The following is an 8666-nucleotide window of genomic DNA, read 5'->3' as shown; positions in this document are numbered from 1 at the left end:
CTGCTGGTCTAGCAGGCAGAGACCGGGGTGCTGCTAAATGGCCTACAGTCTACAGAACACAACAGCACCCCACAACAAAGCACCCCATGTTATGTGACCCCAAAAGTCAGAAACCCTGTTGTAGACTAAATGAAAAGGTCCAGGACATAGATATAAAGAAAGAAGATGTGGATTTGACTCCTGCTGTGTCATTTTTTTTTAAGATTTTATTTATTTACTGGACAGAGAGAGATCACAAGTAGGCAGAGAGGCAGGCAGAGAGAGAGGAGGAACAGGCTCCCTGATGAGCAGAGAGCCCAATGCAGGACTCGATCCCAGGACCCTGAGATCATGACCTGAGCTGAAGGCAGAGGCCCAACCCACTGAGCCACCCAGGTGCCCTGCCCTGTCATTTTTTAAAAAGGTTTTATTTATTTGACAGAGACACAGAAAGAGAGGGAACACAAGCAGAGGGAGTGGGAGGGGGAGAAACAGGCTTCCCACCTATCAGGAAGCCTGATGCAGGGCTCGATCCCAGGACCTTGGGGATCATGACCTGAGCTGAAGGCAGCCGCCCAGCGACTGAGCCACCCAGGTGCCCCATGCCCTCCCATTTGAAGCTGAGTAGCCCCCAGGCAAGTTTCCTGGCCTTTCCTGAGCCCTAGTCTCCTCATCTGTAAAGTGGGTATGCAGTCCTTCCCTGGCGTACTTCACCGGGCTGCTACCAGTCCACCTGAAAGAACGAATGGACTTGACTGCACTTTGTATATGGCAATGGTGGTATATTCTCTGTCTGAGGCCCAAGGACAGGAGCAAGGTGAAGGGGCTTACCCATTTTTGTGATGATGGAGAGGCCAGGATGTTAGTTCCTAAAGCAAAAATATAATATCAAGTTGTAGGTTGTACAATATCACTTGTAGGTTGTTACAGGTCGGCTGAACCCCACCCCTAGAGCTTCTAATCCAGGGTTCCAGGGTGGGGACCTATAGTCTGGATTTTTCACCAGTTCCCAGGTGATGTGGATACTGCTGGTCCAGGACCTGAGAAATACTGGTCTTGAGATCCGCTCTTCCCTTATCATATCAATAGGGGGTAGCAGAGAGCAGCAAATCTACGGTCACCTCGGAAGCCCGTGGAAATCCCCATCCAACTTCCCTCCATTCTAGTCTAACAAATGGCAAGAGAGACAGCCAAAATCATGAATTACTTAGATGTATATACTCCATGTGACCTTGGTAACAAGTCATTTAACTTTGGCTGAATCGCTCTCTGTGAAATGGGGAAACAACCTGAGAGATAGTGGGATGACTTGATTAATGTTTGCTGAGAATTACAACTTCCAAAGAAAATTGAAGTATGTAGGTAATAAATTATTCTGGGAATTTCTTATTTCTAGGACTTTTTATAAATGTCTGCCCTTTGAACACTTCCCGTTCATTCATAAACACTGGTTGCCACTTTGAATTTCCAATTGTTTAAAGTTTAGAGGGCACTACTTTCAATGCCTTCATTACATCCTGAATGGATAGCTCCAGACCTAAGTGACAGACAAAGAGCAGATGAGAAGACAGTCCTCCAGGGGATGAAGGTGACCATGGGGCTTCCCATGGGGCTCCTGGTGGGGAGGAATCCTTTAAGGTTTTTTACAAAGAAGCATCCAAAAGCTGCTAGATTACATACCCTTAAAAGTCAGGGGTCAGTTCCCAGGAATCCTTCTTGGCAGACTGATTTTGATCCTTCAACCATTATTTACTGATCCTCAGTATGTCCCAGGCTCTGGTCTGGAGGGAACACCGCTATGAACCAGAGACAAGGACTCTGCTGTCTTAGAGTTTGGGTTCCAAATGTTCACTGAAATGAGAGCCCTAATCTCTGGCCTGGATCCCCCTCCCACAGCCTGGCCAGTCCCTCACTGGCTTCAGTCTAATCTGCAGAGGCTAGTCCTCTGTGACTTAGAGCTGAACTTCCATTCCTTTTTGAAATTCTGGAATAAAATTTGCTTTGGACAACTTCCACGGGCCCTTCAGAATTTGGGTGTCTTAGTGGTACTTTAGAATTTAACCGCTTTTAATTCTCTGTATAATTTTCCCACAGATAACATCATGTCATCTCCCTAATCAAAATTTCTAATTCAGTTGTCACTGTTACTTGCACTGTATAGGTTTAAATGGTGCAAATTAAGTACCAGGGCTGGAGTTTGGGAAGTCCTTAATTTTAAGGTGTTTATTAGAACAAATTCCTTTGGGATAAAAAAGAAAAAAACTTAACTGTTTTGAAGTTTTTTGAGAAGTGGCTGTTGAGAAGTGGCAGAAGGATTTTGTGGCTGTGGATCTAGTTTTAGGTTGTACCTTTTGGAGTTGAGGAAGGTAGGTAGGGCTTCAGTGGACACACCTGAGCGTCAGCCTGGCCTTGTCACTCACTGACTACGTGCCCTGAGGCCAGTGATTTTCTCTCTGCACCAGAACCTCCTCAACTATAAAAGGTAAGGGAGGGAAACTAAACTGGGTGAACTCTAAAGTCTTTGGGCCTCTAACGTTCTGCTGGGCAAAAGGGGAGGATGATATTACCCAGTTTCCTTAACACTGGTGGCAGGAGGATTGTATTCTAAATCAAGGGTTAGCACACACGGCTAATGGATCAAATCTGGATGTCTGTCTGTTCTTCTGTGGCCCATAGGCAAAACTTGGTTTTTATATTTTTTAATGTTCAGGAAAGGTCAAAAAGTAATATTATTTGATGCCACTTAAGAATTACATGAAGTTCAAATGTCTGTGTCTATAAATAAAGTTTTATTGGAACACAGCCACACTCGTTCATGTATATACTGTCAGCAACTGCTCTTGCATGAAAACAACAGAGCTGAGTAGCTGGGACAGAGATCTATGGTCTGCACAGCCTAAAATATTTACTCCTTAGTCCATTATAGAAAAAAAGTTTACTGATTTTTGTTTTTAAAGCATTGTTCAACTCCCTTCTGAACTCAACTGAAAAACAAAAATTCTTCAGAGAATTTCAGTTACATGAAATGTAATTTTCTTAACTGAAGACTTTGAGTTCTTACTCTCAATTTCATGTCACATTATTCTGTAATGACAACAAATGCTGTATTATCAGACACAGTAAGTTAAGTGTACCTTGTCTATGAGCCATGGTGGGGAGATGTCAGAATAGATCTTTCTGGAAAAAAATTCCTAACAATCCTCTCAGGAGACATTTCAAATAGGAAAATCACAACATAAAGAACGAAGTGAAGAAGGATTCCATAAATCCCCAGAAGTACCAGCCATAAAGAAAAAGATCGCTGTATTGGAAATTGTTCTAATTTTAAAGTTCTGTATGAAAAAGACATCATAAACTTCTTGCTTAAAACACACACACACACACACACACACACACACACACACACACACAGAATTCTCCTACATTGCTGGTCAAAGTGCCAGATGGAAAAGAATTCAGCTGTTTGGAAAAAGCAGTTTGGCAGTTTCTTATGAAGTTAAATATACACGTACCATATGACTTAGCCCTTTTCCTCTAGGTATTTACCCAAGAGAAATTAAGACACGTTCGCACAACAACTTGTACTGAAATGCTCATAATAATGTTATTTATAACAGCCTGCATTTCCATCGGTTGGTGAAATAGATAAGCAGATAAGTTATGGCCATACCACAAAATACTACTTAAAAATGAGTAAACTGGGGTGCTTGGGTGGCTCAGTCATTAAGTGTCTGCCTTTGGCTCAGGTCATGATCCCAGGGTCCTGGATGGAGCCCCTCATCGGGCTCTCTGCTCGGCAGGGAGCCTGCTTCTCCCTCTCCCACCCCTCTGCTTGTGTTCCCCCTCTCGCTGTCTCTCCTCTGTCAAATAAATAATTTTTTTTTAATGAGTAAACTATTGATAGATGGAATAACATGGATAAATCTCAAAGCATTATGCTAAAGAAAAGAAGCCAGACATACTGAATGAGACTGTTGATACGATTTTGAGGAAAAGGCAACACTATTGTGACCGAGAGCAGGTCATGCTTGTCTGGGACTGGGGGGAGCAAGGAGATTAACCAGGGGCACAAAGGAACTTTTGGGACAAGAGACACTTTTTAAACCAAAACAGTAGTAATTACGTAACTGTATACATTTCTCAAATATCAAATTGTAGGCTTGGTTATGTGTGTTTTATATAACTGTACCACAGTGAAGTTGATAAAAAATGGAAAGATACAGACTAGAAGAGTATGTTTGCAATACATGTAAACCGATAAAAGATTAGTACCCAGGGTTTACATAAAGAACTGTTAGGGAAATGCAAATCATCATTTCACACCCAGTAGGCATCACACCAGTGAGACATCCTTTCACACCCAGTAGATTGGCAAAGATGAAAAAATCTGACGAAGCCAAGTGTTGGCAAGAGCGAACACCAAAACACTTAGGCTTTGCTGCTGGGAGATTAAACGGGAAACACTGATCTTTGGAAACCATCTGGCATTATCTGGTGAAGTTGAAGATGCACATATCTGTGACCCAGCCCCCTCACTCCTAGGTATAGAATGTTCCAGAGAAACTCTTGCCCATGTGTTCCTGGGGACAAGACAAGGACATTCAGAGCAGCATGAGGAATAACCCAAATGCTCCTCAATGCATCCAGCAGTTGTGATATGCAACAAAGACTAATCACCAGTAGAGATGAACGAAGCTACAGCTACAAACACCAAGAAGAAAAACTTACCAACAAAATCGTGACAGAAAAGAGCAAATTGCAAAAGAATACATGCAACATGACACCGTGTCCTTAAAGTTTCCAAGAGCAAGGAAAACTAAACTATAAAACTAAAGCATAAAAATATGTCCTAAACCTATAGGAAAAAAGCAAAATCATTATTCTATGAAACTGAGTCCCGTGATTGTCCCTGGGGAGGAGGAAGAAGGTGCTATTGGAGCAGTACTCAGAGCTTCAGTAGTGCTAGCCGGGCTTTAGTAGTTGGGCTGACAACAGGTTTGTTTTACTATTATCTGTTATATTTTCTCTGCATGTCCTGTGTATTCTTTAGTAGTTTGCAAATGTTTTCAAGTGGAATAAAATAACTTCTAAAAGTAATATGAAGATAAAGACAACTTAGTAGAAAAAAATTGGCTCATGAGCAGGCAGTCCACAAGAAGAAATCCAAATGCCAATACACACATGGAAAGATGTTCAGCCACAGCAGAGATGGGGGAAATGCCACTGAAAAGAAGAAAAGTAGAAAAACAACAAACCATCAGTAGGGTATGATAATACTTGGGTAAAATTTAAAAATATTCGAAACAATACTGTAAATTCTGTATGGATACATGCAGAGATAAAGAACAGAAGGATGCATGGGAAAGGCACACAGCAAAGTCAGGAGACGGGTGCCTGGGTGGCTCAGTCAGTTAAGAAGCTGCCTTTGGCTTGCTTCATGATCCCAGGGTCCTGGGATCAAGCCCCTCTTGATTGGGCGCCCTGCTCAGTGGGGAGTCTGCTTCACCCTCTGCTTCTGTCTGCCGCTTACCCTGCTTGTGCTCTCTGTCAAATAAAAAAATAAAAATCTTTTTAAAATTTCAGGGTGAGGCACCTGAAAATTTCAGGGTGGCTCAGTGGGTTAAGCCTCTGCCTTCGGCTCAGGTCATGATCTCAGGGTCCTGGGATTGAGTCCCGCATCAGGCTCTCTGCTCAGCAGGAAAACTGCTTCCTCCTCTCTCTCTGCCTGCCTCTCTGCCTACTTGTGATCTCTCTGTGTCAAATAAATAAATCTTTAAAAAAAAAAGTTCAGAGTGGCAGTTGTCTCTAATGAAGGGGAGGGAGACATGGGATTAGGGAGGGTGTGAAGGGGCTTGAGCTCCTTCATGCTCTACATGAATCATGTAGATTCATGTAAATCTACATGAAGATTCTTGTAACGTGTCTAAAAGGGAAATGAGGGGCACCTTGGTAGCTCAGTCAGTTAAGTGTCTGCCTTCAGCTCAGGTCATGATCCTGGAGTCTTGGGATCAAGTCCTGCATGGGGCTCCCTACTCAGTGGAGAGCCTGTTTCTCTCTCCGCCTGCCGCTCCCCCCCCCACACCCCCAGCTTGTGCTCTGTCTCTCTCTCTTCTTCTTTTTCTGACAAATAAATAATATATTTTTTTTAAAAAGGAGGAAAGGGAAGATCTGAAACAGCAAAATGAAGACCTGGTAAACCTTGGTAGCTCATTTGTTTTTCTCTCCACTCTTCTAAAGGTTTGAAATACAGCATTACAGCTTTTAAAAAAGAATGAATCATTAACAATATTTCATTCCACATGTGTGGTCTGGACAACCTTATAGAAATGAAATTTAAGCCATTTCTATTCAAAATTGTCTAGAATTTGAAACTCAAAACCCTGCCTTCTTTGCTTTTTCCTACAAAATCTACCCTCCAACTTAAATACGTTATTTCTTATTGGGTCCACATTTTTGGGTGGCTACTCCAAAAAATTACCTCACCTTGCCCTCACACAGGCACACCTCAGAGATACCGCAGGTTCTGTTCCAGATGACGGCAATAAAGTGAATCAAATGAATGTTTGGGTTTCCCAGCACATCTAAAAGCTGTGTTTACACAATAGTATAGTCTATTAAGTGTGCAAAAGTCTCATGTCTATGTGCATACCTTAATTAAAAGTACTCTGTTTCTAAAAAAGTGCCAACCATCATCCAAGCTTTCAGCGATTTTTTGAGGAACCTTTTCCTGGTGGAGGGTCCTGGCCGGATGTTGATGGCTGCCGACTGGTCAGGGTGGTGGTTGCTGAAAGTGGAGTAGCTGTGGCGCTTTATTAAAATAAGACAGCAGGGGCGCCTGGGTGGCTCAGTGGGTTAAAGCCTCTGCCTTCAGCTCAGGTCATGATCTCAGAGTCCTGGGATTGAGCCCCCGCATTGGGCTCTCTGCTCAGCAGGGAGCCTGCTTCCCTCTCTCTCTGCCTGCCTCTCTGCCTACTTGTGATCTCTGTCTGTCAAATAAATTAAAAAAAAAAAAAACAAAAAACAAAAGACAGCAATGAAGTGTGCCTCCCAGATGAACTCTTCCTTCCATGAAATGCCAGACTGTGACAGCATTTTTTTTTTTTTAATTTCCAGCATAACAGTATTCATTATTTTTGCACCACACCTGTGACAGCATTTTACCCACAGAACTTCTTTCAGAATTGGAGTCAGTCCCCTCAAACCCTGCTGCTGCTTTATCAATTAAGTTTATGGAATATTCTAAATCCTTTCTTGTCATTTCAACAATCTTCACAGCCTCTTCAGCGAGAGTACATACATTCCATCTTGAGAAACCACTTTCTTTGCTTGTCCCTAGGTTGCAGCAATTCAGTTCCAACTAGAATTTAGTTCTAGTTCTCTTGCTATTTCTACCACATCTGTGGTTACTTCCTCCCCTGAAGTCTTGAACTCCAAGTCCTCCATGAGGGCTGGAATCAACTTCTTCCAAATTCCTGTTCATGTTAATAATTTTGTCCACTTTCAACGAACTACAAATGTTTCAACGGCATCTAGAATGGTGAATCCTTTCCAGAAGGTTTTCCATTTGCTTTGCTCAGATCCATCAGAGGAATCACTATCTACGGCAGCTGCAACCTTACAAAATATATTTTTAAGATTTTATTGATTTATTAGAGAGAGAGGAGAGAATGGAGAGGGAGGGGGAGGGGGAGAAGCAGACTCCCTGCTGAGCAGAGAGCACGATGTGGGAGTTGATCCCAGGACCCCAGGATCATGATCTGAATTGAAGGCAGACACTTAACTGACTGAGCCACCCAGGTGCCCCCAAAATATATTTTTTCAATAATAATATTTGGAAGTCGAAATTACTCCTCGATCCATAAGCTGAAAAATGGACGTTGTATGAGCAGTCATGAAAACATTAACCTCAGTGTCTATCCACATCAGAGCTCTTGGGTGACCATGTGTATTAGCAGTGAGCAGTAATATCGTGAAAGGAATCTTTTACTACAAAAAATACTAATTCAAAGGGATACCTATACCCCATCGTCTATAGCAGCATTGTCTACAGTAGCACATTATGAAAGCAACCCATTGTCCATCGATTGATAAATGCATAAAGAAGATGTGCCATATATATATATTCAGCCATAAAAAAGAATGAAATCTTGCCATTTGCAATGAAATGGGTGGAGCTAAAGAGTATTATGCTAAATGGAATAAGTTAGTCAAAGAACGACATCCCATATGATTTCACTCATAGGTAGAATTTAAGAAACGAATGAGCAGAGGGGGAAAAAAGAGAGAGAAATCAAGAATCAGACTCTTAGCGATAGAGAGCAAACTGATGGTTACCAGACGGGATGCTGGGGGCCGGGGTGGGAGACATGGGTGATGGGGGTTAAGGAGGGAACTCGTTATCATGAGCACCAGGTGTTGCGTGGAAGTACTGAATCACTATTTTGTACACCTGAAACTACTACTACATTGTGTTAACTAACTGGGATGTAAATAAAAACTTTAAAACAAGGAATCTCTTTTCCTGAGCAGTTGGTCACAACAGTGGGCTTAAAATATTCAGGAAACCGGGGTGCCTGGGTGGCCCAGTGGGTTAAGGCCTCTGCCTTCAGCTCAGGTCAGGATCTCAGGGTCCTGGGATCGAGCCCCGCATCGGGCTCTCTGCTCATCGGGGAGCCTGCTTCCTCCCC

This window comes from Mustela erminea, chromosome 11 (assembly GCF_009829155.1).
Source record: "Mustela erminea isolate mMusErm1 chromosome 11, mMusErm1.Pri, whole genome shotgun sequence".
NCBI classification, from domain to species: Eukaryota; Metazoa; Chordata; class Mammalia; order Carnivora; family Mustelidae; genus Mustela; species Mustela erminea.
This window is presented reverse-complemented; position numbering follows the sequence as displayed.